Source organism: Chelonoidis abingdonii, chromosome 9 (assembly GCF_003597395.2).
Source record: "Chelonoidis abingdonii isolate Lonesome George chromosome 9, CheloAbing_2.0, whole genome shotgun sequence".
Lineage (NCBI taxonomy): Eukaryota > Metazoa > Chordata > Testudines > Testudinidae > Chelonoidis > Chelonoidis abingdonii.
In genome coordinates, this window is record NC_133777.1 from 18,726,166 (window position 1) to 18,738,742 (window position 12,577).

The following is a 12,577-nucleotide window of genomic DNA, read 5'->3' on the forward strand; positions in this document are numbered from 1 at the left end:
GAAACAAGGCCTGAAGGAAGTTCCTTGGATGCTTGAAGCTAAGCCTATCATATAAACTGAAAGCTGAAATTTTGAGGGCAACTATTTCTCTGAACATTTTTCCTGGTGTTTTTCCACAGAAGTCCCTTTCATCCTTGAAATACATCCATAACACGACTATTACTAGTGACTAGGCTCAAAAATGTGCCACCTTGTATGATCCGAATGGGTCCAGCAAAGAATTCTTTGAAAAATACCATTAAGATGATTTATAGCCTAATTTTGGTTGCTATCACATTTAGAGAGTCAGACTCATAACTGGGATGCGGGAGGGAAGAGTCTTCCACTCACTTGAAATTCAGGAAAAGATTTCAGTATTGTGAGAGAAGCTCGAATGGCTGAAAAGTCATATTTTTAAGTTCACAGCGGTTACTCCTGGTTTGGTGTTGCTATGGTGACAAAGACAACCTATAGTGGTTTTGCAGCTGTGAGGTTATGGAGCTCCGAATGATACCTCTCAAGAATGCAGTTTTAGCCAGTTTAGTCCAAGATCCATCTCACAGGAGTTTATTACAATATTTTATATTGCCACTTGCACTTCTCTGCACAGTTTTAAAAGCGGATTATTATAATAGCCATTTACTCTGCAAAATTAACTTATGTGGATTAACAGCATGCAAACAATGAATATGTAATGCAAGAAAGCTGTGTACACCTTAGAGGTAGGTAATCTTCATTATTGCTATCAATCCTTTCTATTGCTAAAGTTTAAAAGATAGTGACCTAGACCACTCCATGTCAGCATTTCAAACTCTGATCCAAAGAAGCACAGAGATCCATTGGATCATAAAAACACAAGTCAGGTCAAAATTCAAAGCAGATGGAGAATGAGGATAAATCTAGTTGATCCTCACTCTCCATTTTAATACTTTAATTGTAATATCTTAATTTACGTAGCAGCTTTTAACAGAGGATCTTAAAGCACTATATTTGTGAGGTGAGGTGTACACACCCCAACTCCCACCCGTCCCTCTCAATTTCACCACGTGACCCCGTGAGGTGCGTAATTTTTATCCTCATTTTATGATGAGGAAAGTCTTGAATTCCAAAGGTTTCAATTTCGGGGTTCTGAATCCAACATACCTTAAATGTTATTTTCTAAATGCTGAGCCTCAACATGGGCCATCATTCAGTACCTCTGAAAAATGAGTCTAGTTATTGAAGTGTCTAAATATGATGGCCAGCATTCAGGTTTTTGATACTCGGTTTCAACATTACCAACCCAAGTGTTTAAAAATCATGAGCCATGAGCCCCAAAATCATGAGTTTTAAAAAATAAAATATAACGGATTCTTTTTGTTTGCTTTGTTGTGTTTAAGCCTTTCAGATATACTTGTGTACATTTCCAAGGTTTCCTCTGCTACGATGAGGGCTAGAAACTTAAGGCTTGTCTACACCCTCCCTCTCAAACCCCCACTCCTTTCCCCAGAATGGATACAATTATATAGGTATAAATGTGCTTTATAGTGGTTGGGGACATGCCAGCACAAAAAGGGGTACACAGCATCTTTATACCGATAGAATGCAGGGCCGGTGCAACCATTTAGGCAAACTAGGCGGCCGCCTAGGGCACCTAGTGGTTGGGGGTGCCTAAAAGCCCCCTCAGGCGAGGAGGTGGAGGTGAGCTAGGTGGGGGGGGGGCGCGCGGAGAGGGTTGCTCACAATAACGAGGGGAGGGCGCACAGGGGAACTGCTTCCTGCCCCAGCTCACCTTCACTCTGCTTCCTCCACTGAGCACACAGCCCCCGCTTTAAGTCTCCTCCAATCAGCGCTGCAAGCCTGGGCGGGGAGGAGAATTAGAGCAACGCCGACGTGCTCAGTGGAGGAGGTGGAGCTGAGGTGAGCTGAGGTGGGCTACTCAGACAGGCTCAGTTTCTGCAGGAGGTCTCCCCAGGCAGGGTTAGCTGCCGGGGGAAGGGGAGAAGTCTCCCCAGGCAGGGTTAGTTGCCATGGGGGGATGGGGGGGAGAGGGGTTAGCTGTCGCGGTGGGGGCTCCCTGGGTGGGGTCTGAGTTGGCTGCCGTGGGAGGGGCGGGATTAGCTGGGGGGGGTGCAAGGTGGAAGTTTCGCCTAGGGCGCGAAACTTCATTGCACCGGCCCTAGTAGAACAGCGTCCACACAAGCGTCTGTACCAGTATAACTATGTCAGTTAAAAAAAATAAAAAAGTCATACCCCTCACAGACCTATACTTTTTATAGATCAGATCTAATATTTTCTTCATTAAAAATAAGATTCTCACATTAATCTTATGACTTCAGGACCTTGGGATTTAAAAAAACAGCAAATATCCGCCTGAAATTTGCACACGCACACACACACAAAGTCACGAGAGTTGGTAACTGCAATTTTGGGTCATAAAGTCAAATCCTGTCTTCCCCAATCTCTACACATTTAAACATCTCCATTTTCTTCAGGTCTGCAGGATTTATCCCAGAATGATTTGATGATACGTGTCTGGAAACCATACTAATGGATTAGTCTTTCAAATGAAATGCAGTGCCATACCCCCACTCCCACCGCAGACACAGATGCACATGCCCTAGCCAGTTCAGCATAACTGTATGTGAAATATTGTTCTCTCTAGCAATGCTTCTTTGAAATATGTCTCTTCCAGATCAGTTCACTTTGCGACTTCCTGTTCCAGACTTCTTCCTTTCTACCACCTCGCTGCCCCAATATCAGCCTGAAAACCATTCTCACAACTGTATTTCAAATAGAACCACAGTATCATCCAGTGGCCATTTAAGCAAATTCATACTGCATAACTCCTCTGAATGTTCCCAAGAACCATCAGCTCCTACACTCTGAATTAACAATTACTGACCCTGCTAGACTCACTGGTGGGCTTTCCCCCCCCCCGCCACTTTCTCCTTTTTCATTTCCATGGGATTCTACTTTTTCCTCTTTTGCAGAAGTCCTAGAACTAGATTTTCATCTAGCCTCAAGTCAATGTATAGTTTATAGATCTATGTCTGACAGCAAGATTTTATTGCAAAGAATAGGCACATGTTTGAATGTACCAAATATGGTTGTGCATTTGCATCCACAAAGTGGACTGGCCCAGCAAACACAAGTGCATATGTCTGCTACCATTCCTCAATGTAGGCAGAGCAACACGATCATAATTCTACTATGATACCAATGGTTCTGTATTATGCCTCACAGATGCCGTACATGGATGCAAGGATGCGTTCCTTGATGATGAAACATTTCATCACAGTAGAATACCTACAAAGCTGTATTCTCTGCAATCACTGTAAATACCATTAATACTCTTCCATCTCATCTCTAAATCCCCCTTAGACTCTTCATAAAAGAGCAGAGGTAATAGTGGGTTCAGTTATTCTGGGGGTTGGTTTTATTTTTTTGGTCAAATCCATATGTGAAAAACCCACTCCTCTTCTGAATCTAAAAAGGAAGAGCCTTAATTACCAACCCTGTTACAGTAATACCCTCCATGAGCCTTTTTCTCTACCTCCACTAGCAGAGTATTATTTTTCTCTGCGATACCAGCTGCACCCTTACTTTTAAGCTCTAAATTGAGCAAATCAAATCAACCTAACAATTGCTTAGGCATGTGTCAAATTCATCTAACATTATTCACAATTAGTCTCACGTGATCTCAATGAAAATTCACAATGCTACTTTCACATAGTTTAGCATCATTTGTTCCTAGCATTTTTTTTGTTCTGTTTTGGCCCAGCAAAATAACCAGTGTGTTTAAACATATGCCTAATTGTCGCTGGTTTTAAATTAGTATATGCCTCTTGCTGTATTTTTGGTTTTCTAAACTTCCATCTGTGGATGAAATGCCTGTGGTTTACAGCATGCATATGGCATACAATTAGTCCCTGGCATTTTTCTCATTCCACAGAAGCTTGTAATAAATGCCTATTAACATTACTATAATGAAAGATGACTTTCTGACCATGAATGCTGGACCCTGGGAAGCACGGTGAAGAACAGAAGAGTCCCATAGAGAGCAAAAGTTGGGGATAAAAGGACTGCTGGTGAACTTTTCATTTTCCCCCCATTCGGATTGTACAGTACCATGGGATTTCAAATACTCGAACATACCGAATTAAAATGTACAGTTACAAAGTTCTTATCAAAGAGAATTATGCTCTTATGTCAAATTTACCTTAGAACCTACCACGCATGGCACATGAATTCTCTCAACAGGACACCTCCTTTGACTCACTCCATCCTCTTTATTGCCTCCTTCCCCATCCCACACAACTCTTTACCACTGCATAAGTGCTCATGTTCCTAGCACTTAAGTGTTACCAACCAATGCTTCTAACTATAACACACTGTTTCCAGCACAGTGCTTAAATGGTAAACAGAGAATTTAGAATCCTGAGGTTTGGTGCAAACCTGCATTTACAGTACACATGCAAGGAAATTTTGTTTTGTAAGCTATCTATAAATTTGGAAAAGAAAACTATTATTGGATTACTGTAAGTTTTTTGCTTGGTTTTGTTTCTAAAATAGATTTTTGGGAAATCCTGATCTGTTTCCCAGCACTTGTTTCAGAAAGCATATTTTGGCAGAACATGACATGATCCGTAGGAGTCTAATGTTGGGTTGCCAATTTTGGTTGGACATATTCCTAGAGGTTTCATCACATGACAATCTTTAATTAAAAATTAATCTGTAATTCCTGGAGACTTTAGGACAATCCTGGAGGGTTGGCAACCCTATTATTAAGAAAGCAGACTGCTAAATGCTTTTATTTTGTGCTTAGATAAGGCGTTTGGGTTTTTTCTTATTTTTAATCTTCCAAGGTTCCCCAGTAGCTCTAATGTGCAATAGAATATTAAACTGCAAAAAATCTCATGTAGCTTTGTTGGTCATAGTTACTGATAAGATTTGATTCCTACTGTTCTTAAAAGCCAAGTGACAGGCTTTGTCAGTGCTTACATGACCTTTCTAAAGTAGTGGCCCAGTAGGAACTGCGTCAATTGCACTAACCTGTCAATGAACAATACACTGCGGAATCAGTGGGAGGACAAGTCTTGATGCCTGTACTTGAATAAGAGCACTTTAGGAGAACACATTTATGAAATAGCTACAGGTCTGAAAGGTCATTCTCAACGTAGCTACTATTTCTCAGAAGTAAGTATGGTTGTTTTCCAGTGACGCTCTTTCTGATTGGATTGGGCTATTACGTTGGGGCCTGAATCTGAAGGAGCAGGATGACAACAATGATTTATATGAGATGCTCTTTATATATGAAGCTTTTGTTCATATTATTTTACTGTATTTAGGTACAGTAAAGTTACATGGAAGAACTGACAAAAGCCGGGAACTTGAAAGCCTGCTGCTCTCGAAGTTGTGTGTGGAATGAAAGGTATGCTGGTGTATCTGAAGTGCACATCTTTTCAGTCTGCTATATCTTACTCTCTCCCTCAAATTCACTCAGACACAGAAGCTGTCCTACAATGAAGGAGTCCCCCTGCATCAGAGACCTTTTTTGGCTAAAGATAAGGGCCTTCTTTTTTTCCCTGCAGTGATTTTTACACTTTTGCAAACACCCTACAAATGGAGTTTACAAATGTAAAGTGTCTAAAGTTTACCACAAAACTCAGACTCAAAAATTATTCCCAGTGGTTTGACTCAGCCGACTCCATACAACTTGGAAGCTTTCTCAGCTAAGCTAAAGCACAACACGTGCCTGAGTTTAAGCTAAAACAAAATCCAGTCCTGCCCACTGAAGTCATTGCGAGGTTTGTCACTAACTTCAATTGGAGCAGGATCAAGCTCCAATCCGAGTGAAGTCACTGCAGGTGCACAGTAGTTCTTCACATTCCCTATTCAGTGAAGGAAAACACAAGCGTAAAAAGGAAGGGAACCCTGGCAACAGAAAATCAAGTAAAAGAGTCCGGGCATTAGGATCTTGGCAATGAACATCTTATTTCAGAACTCGATGCCATCTGGGATACCATGTAGAATGTTGCAAGTCGTGCTGGGGTATCTTATACAAATTGTTATCCCTTTTGGCTCAAGTGGTTGGCAAATATTCATGGAATGGTGGGTTGGTTTCATAATCAATTTATTCTTCTAACAGAGAGAAAAGGTATTTCTTTGGTGCAATCCTATTTATGTACAAAGAATGTACAAAGAGTCCCATTTTCATGAACACAGTAGGAGCAGACAACCTGAAGCAGTTTCCTTGTTCACAGTTTTAAGCCTACCTTTCCAGCCAGCTCTCTGCCCAGAAAAGTCTCTTGCTTGGCTTTCTCTTATGACTACACTACAAACACTTCTCTTGATGTCTCCTGCTTTCAGGCTGCTCTCTCGGTTTTCCTGCACAGCTTTCTGCCTGCTTCTGACCTCCACAAAGATAGTCTGATGCAGCCAAATCAATGTCCAACTCCAGACTAGTCTTTGGGCAGTGGTTTCCCTTGTTTCAGCTATTGCTAAACAAAAGAACATTTAATTGTTCCTTCATCTAGTCTGAATGGAAGGTGGCTGGTATGCCCCATGAGTTTCAACAAGATCTGTGACTGCCCACAGATCAAAGAAATGCTTGCTGAGAGCCACCCAACCTCCAGCAGAACATTATTAATATCCAGAAACTGAACTAGGCATTAAAAGTTTTCAAAACCTACCTGGTTTCTTTGCCAACCCAGAATAAAGGCCATGTATGGGAAGAAGGACTAAATCTGCAAGAGCAGACCCCTGATAGAAACCTGTAGTAAAACTTTCACTGTAAAATAGTGGGAATTTGAAACGACAAAATCCAGATATTTACTTTTTTACTTCTTCCAATCTCCAGTTCAGCATTTTCCCTCCCCTTGGACAAAAGTAGGTCTGTAGTCTGGGGTGGTGTAATAAACTCAACACTGGAGTGTGCACAGTCAAGTCCAGCTGGTTACGTGGCAGCACCGTCATTAGTGTTTTTCTAAACACATTAGCACATTCTCCTAATGTTCCAGGGAGTATTAGAAATAAAATAAAACCTAAACTGTGCAACCTCTAAAATCCTGGAGCTCACCTGGCAGAATCACACAATTCAAAATGGGATTGTTATCAAAGTATTTTCATCCCAGTCAATAAGTGACTGTATTTATAGATCATTTTTCATGTACATAGGCCGCCGACTGCTCTTTCTATCTCTACACTGGTAAATATTTTTTCCTTGTACAAAGGAAATAAGAACATCATAACCAAAATGAATTCCTGCATTAGAGCCTGGTAGCTGAGATGACAGTGACATACTACAGTACTCTAAAATCATGCTGTATCAGAAGTGTACAGTAAATTTGAGTTAGAGATGTAGCCTTGAGTTTTTATAGCTACAGTCCAAGGAGAACAAAGATGAAGAGTGTGCCTACTCCGGCAACGCAGAGTCAAGTTGGCTCGTTCAGAATAATCTGCCATGTCAATTAAACGTAACCTATAGACTGATCTTCCTGCAGGGGCCAGTCCAGATGCTGTAGCTGGCATTTTGGCCTGTTTCACACAACCCTCCAAAATGGATCAATAAAAGGAAGGTAGAGTGCAATATATGGTGCCTATGTCTCTGGCTAAAAGAACTAATTGGCTCAGTAAATGCTATTTAGCCACTTTAGTCCTGCTAGATAAATAGAGATATTATATGGTTTATTCCATATGATGTAATTTAAAGGATTTAGTACTGAAAAAAGGTGCATTTTTCAAATGGTTGGGGACAGGGGAGGTATAATTTTGTACCTCTGCTTTGTGGGAGACTTTTCAGTATCAGTTTTATTTCCAAACCGTAGCTAGTTGAAAAGCAGGCAGAGTATATTACATATATAAGTGAAGAGTATACAATTTTTAATATATTTATAGTAGGTCTCAATTTTTCAACAGACATGAAGCCTGGGTCTTAGGAAATTAGAATTATTTAAGAGGCAGACAGTAGATTAAACCATCTTTTGCTTCTGTTGTCATGCACATAAATAAATGACTACAGCCCTGTCTATGTTCCAAGTTGCTTCAATGTAATCAAAGCTGTGATTTTTAAACTCATTTATTTAAGTTGTGAAAAATCCTGAGTGTGGACACTCTTAAATCACTGCAAATCTACCTTATATTGATCAACTGTATTTATAAGACAGCTTTATACCCAGTTAAGAGCGGCCATACTGGAATGTGCACTAGTGTAACTAAACTGTTCTAAAAAAAAAAAAAAGGCACACCTTTAGGGCATGTCTACACTACAAAATTAGGTCAATTTTATAGAAAAGTCGATCTTTAGCAACTGATTTCATACAGTCAACCATGCGTGTCCTCACTAAGTGCATTAGGTCGGTGGAACGTGTCCTCAATACTGTGGCTAGCATCAACTCACGGAGTGGTGCACTGTGGGTAGCTATCCCACAGTCCTTGCTGCCCATTGGAATTCTGGCTTAAGCTCCCAATGCCTGATGGGGCAAACACATTGTCATGGGTGATTTTGGGTACATGTCATCAGTCTCCCCCCACCCTCTCCCTGAAAGCAACAGCAAACAATCTTTTCATGCCTTTTTTTTCCTGGGTTATCCATGCAGACGCCATAGCACGGCAAGCATGGAGCCCACTCAGCTGCGCACTGCTTTTGTGAGCATTGTAAACACCTCGCACATTATCCTGCAGTATGTGCAGAGCCTAGCTAGGAGCCACCAGCACGAGGATGACTGTGAGGAGAACATGGACACAGACATTCCTGAAAGCACGGGATGGGGCAATTGGGATATCATGGCGGCAGTGAGGTTCGTTGATACAGTGGAATGCCGATTCTGGGCTCAGAAAACAAGCACAGAATGGTGAGACCGCATAGTGTCGTGGGTATGGGATGATTCTCAGTGGTTGTGAAACTTTTGCATGCACAAGGCCACTTTCATGGAACTTTGTGAGTTACTTTCCCCCTCTCTGAAGTGCAGGAATACCAAGATGAAACCTACCCTGACAGTTGAGAAGTGAGTGGTGATAGCCCTGTGGAAGCTTGAAACGCCTGACTGGTACCAGTCAGTTGGGAATCAGTTCAGAGTGGGCAAATCTACCATGAGAGCTGCTATGATCCAAGTAGCCAAGCAATCTATAACCTTCTGCTAACAAGTGTAGTGACCCTGGGAAATCATACAATATCAGGGTTGGAAGGGACCTCAGGAGGTCATCTAGTCCAACCCTCTGCTCAAAGCAGGACCAATTCCGAACTAAACCATCGCAGCTAAGGCTTTGTCAAGCCTGACCTTAAAAACCTCTAAGGAAGTAGATTCTACCACCTCCCTAGGTAACCCATTCCAGTGCTTCACTCCATTCATGTGCAGATCATAGTGGATGGCTTTGCTGCAATGGGGTTCCCTAACTGTGGTGGGGCGATAGAACGCATCTCTCTATCTTGGGACTGGACCACCTTAGCAGCCAGTAAGTAAACTGCAAGGGGTACTTTTCAATGATGCTGCAAGCACTGATGGATCACAAAGGATGTTTCATCAACATCAACATGGGATGGCTGGGAAAGATGTGTGATGCTCGCATCTTTCAGACCTCTGGGCTGTTCAAAAAACTGCAAGACAGATCTTTCTTCCCAAACCAGAAAATTACCATTGAGGATGTTGAAATGCCAATAGTTATCCTTGGAGACCCAGCCTACCCCTTGATCCCATGGCTCATGAAGCCATACACAGGCAGCCTGGACATCAGTAAAGAGCAGTTCAGCTATAGGGTGAGCAAGTGCAGAATGGTGGTAGAATGTGCCTTTGGACATTTAAAAGTGTGCTGGTGCTGTTTGCTGAGTAGGTTATTCCTCAGCAAAAGCAATATTCCCATTGCTATTGGTGCTTGCTGTGTGCTCCATAATATCTGAGAGACTAAAGGGGGAGACATTTATGGTGGGGTGGGAGGTTGAGGCAAATTGCGTGGTGGCCAATTTTGAACAGTCAGAGAGCAGAGCAATTAGAAAAGCACAATGAGGTGCGCTGCACATCAGAGAGGCTTTGAAAAACAGTCGCATGACTGATCAGGCTACGGTGTGACAGCTGCGTGTGCATCAACGCCAAACAAAGCTGCCCCCTTTGGTGAATGTACTTCCCTGTAAGCCAATCCCCTTTCCCCCTTCAACCACAGCTGGCAAAGGAAATAAAGTCCCCATTGTTTTGAATCCATTCATTATTTATTAAAAAAAATTGAGATCACTGACAATGGTGACTACTAAAAGGTAGCCCGGGTGGGGTGGGGGAGGAGGGAAGGACAAGGTGGGGTAGTGGTAGGGTCCCCCCCTAGAATGGCATGCAGCTGATCAAAGAAGCGGCATGTCTGGGGCTCTGATCCGGAGCAACGGTTTGCCTCCTTTGTCTTTTGGTAGGCTTGCCTGAGCTCCTTAATTTTCACGCAGGAGTGCTGTGCGTCCCTGGAGTAGCCTCTGTCCACTATGCCCTGTGTGATTTTGGCATATATATATTAGCCTTTCTTCAGCTGTATCGGAGTTCTGCCTGCATAGATTCTTCTCCCCAGACAGCAATCAGAGCCAGTGTCTCCCATTTACTCCATGCTGGAGCTTGTTTGCTTGGTCACCTGTTCTGCTGAGCTTGCCATGCTAACCAAACAGCAAATGAAATTCAAAAGTTCCCAAGACTTCTCCTGTGTACCTTGCTAGTGCATTGGAGTTGAAAGTGCTGTCTAGAGTGTTCACATTGGAGCACTCTGGGATAGCTCCCGAAGGCCAATACCATCAAATTGCACAGCGCTGTGTCTGCACTAACCCAAATTCGACCCAGGAAGGTTGATTTTAGCACTACTCCCCTCATCAGGGAGGAGTACAGCAGTAGATTTTAGGAGCCCTTGAGGTTGGCAGAACAGGGTTGGTTGTGTAGAAGCATTGCTTATAAAATTGACCTAACATGGCTAAATTCAACCTAATCTCGTAGTGTAGACCAGACCTTTATTAAACTGCTGCAACTCTGAGTATAGACCAGGGGTCAGCAACCGATGGCACGCGAGCCGTTTTTTAATGGCAAGCGATTGCTTGCTGGGACTCTGCGTGCCATTAAAAATCCTGCAGAGGTGGAATGCTGCAGGGTCCGCGCTTCCCAGCCGGAGCATCTGGCTGAGCGCAGCAAGCCGCCGGCCCCTACTCCGCCTTCCCCTGGAGCCCTGCCGCTGCACGCGCTCCCACATGGCAGAGTTTGCGTCCGTGGGGAGGGAGATGCTCCCCGCTTATCCGGAGCCCTGCTGCCACGCGCGCAGCGCTCTGAGGGGTGTAACAGGGCTGCGCCACGTGGAGGCAGGGCTCCGGATGAGCAGAGACTCTCATGGTAAGGGGTCTGGGTCCGGGGGTTGGGGGCAGTCAAGGGATAGGCAGCAGGGTGGGTTGGATGGGTGGGTGGGATCCCGTGTGGATGCTAGGGGTGGGAGTCTCTGGAGGGGGCAGTCAGGGAGCAGGGGGGGTTGGATGGGGCATGGGAGTCCCGGGGTCTGTTGGGGTGGGGAGTGGATAGGGGTCAGGGCAGTCAGGGACAGGAAACAAGGAGGGTCGGGGGGGCTGTTAGGGTGGGGGGAGGTCTCTGGAGGGTGTGGTCAGGAGACAAGGAGCTGGGGAGGTTGGATGAGTTGGGAGTTCTGGGGAGGCTGTCAGGAGGCAAGGGTGTGGAGAGGGGTTGGGCAAGCAGGGAGCGGGGTGGGGTTGTATGGGTCCAGAGTTCTGGGGGAGTCCTGTCAGGGGGCAGGGAGCGGTTGGATGGGACATGAGAGTCCAGGGGGTTCTGTCTGGGTGCAGGGGTGTGGGTAAGGATTGAGGCAGTCAGGGGACAGGTAGGGAGTAGGGTCCTAGGGGAGCAATCAAGGGACAAGGGGCAGGGAGGCTTAGATAGGGGGTGGAGTCCCAGGAGGGGATAGTCGGGACAAGGAGCGGGGGTTCTGGAGGGGCAGTCACCCAGCCTTCCGCCCTGAGCCCTGATTGCCCCCCCACACACACACCCAGTCCCCTGCCCTGAGCCCTGCACACACCCCCACACACCCCAGGCCCCTGCCCTGAGCCCTATACCACCCAGCCCTCTGTTGACGCCTTCACCCCCCACCCATGACCCCAGCCCTGACTCTGGCACCCCCACACATACCCAGCCCCTCTACCTTGACACCTGCACCCCCCTATTCCCAGCCCCCCCACATCCCATGCACCCCGCACATCCCCACCCCCACCCTGAGCACCAAATGGAAGCTCCTGAACCCCTACTCACATTCCCACCTGCACCGCTCACACCAAATGGGAGCTGCCCAGGTAAGTGCCCCCACACCCAAACCTCCTGCCCCAACCCTGACCCCCTCTCTCATTTTAGCTCCTGGCCAGACCCTTCACACCCAGCCCTGTGCTTGGTCCACTCCCACCCTCAGCTCAGTGCAGAGAGAGGAAGAGAATGGGCCAGAACCAGGGAGAAGGTAGGTACCCACTGTATGTGGGCAGGGCCGGGACCCCAGACTGGCAGCGGGCTGAGCGGGTCCGGCAGCCGGGGACCCGGCTGGCAGGAGCTGGTGGATGGAACCCCTGAGCGGCAGGGGGCTGAGCCGCTCAGTCCACTGCCATTCTGGGTTC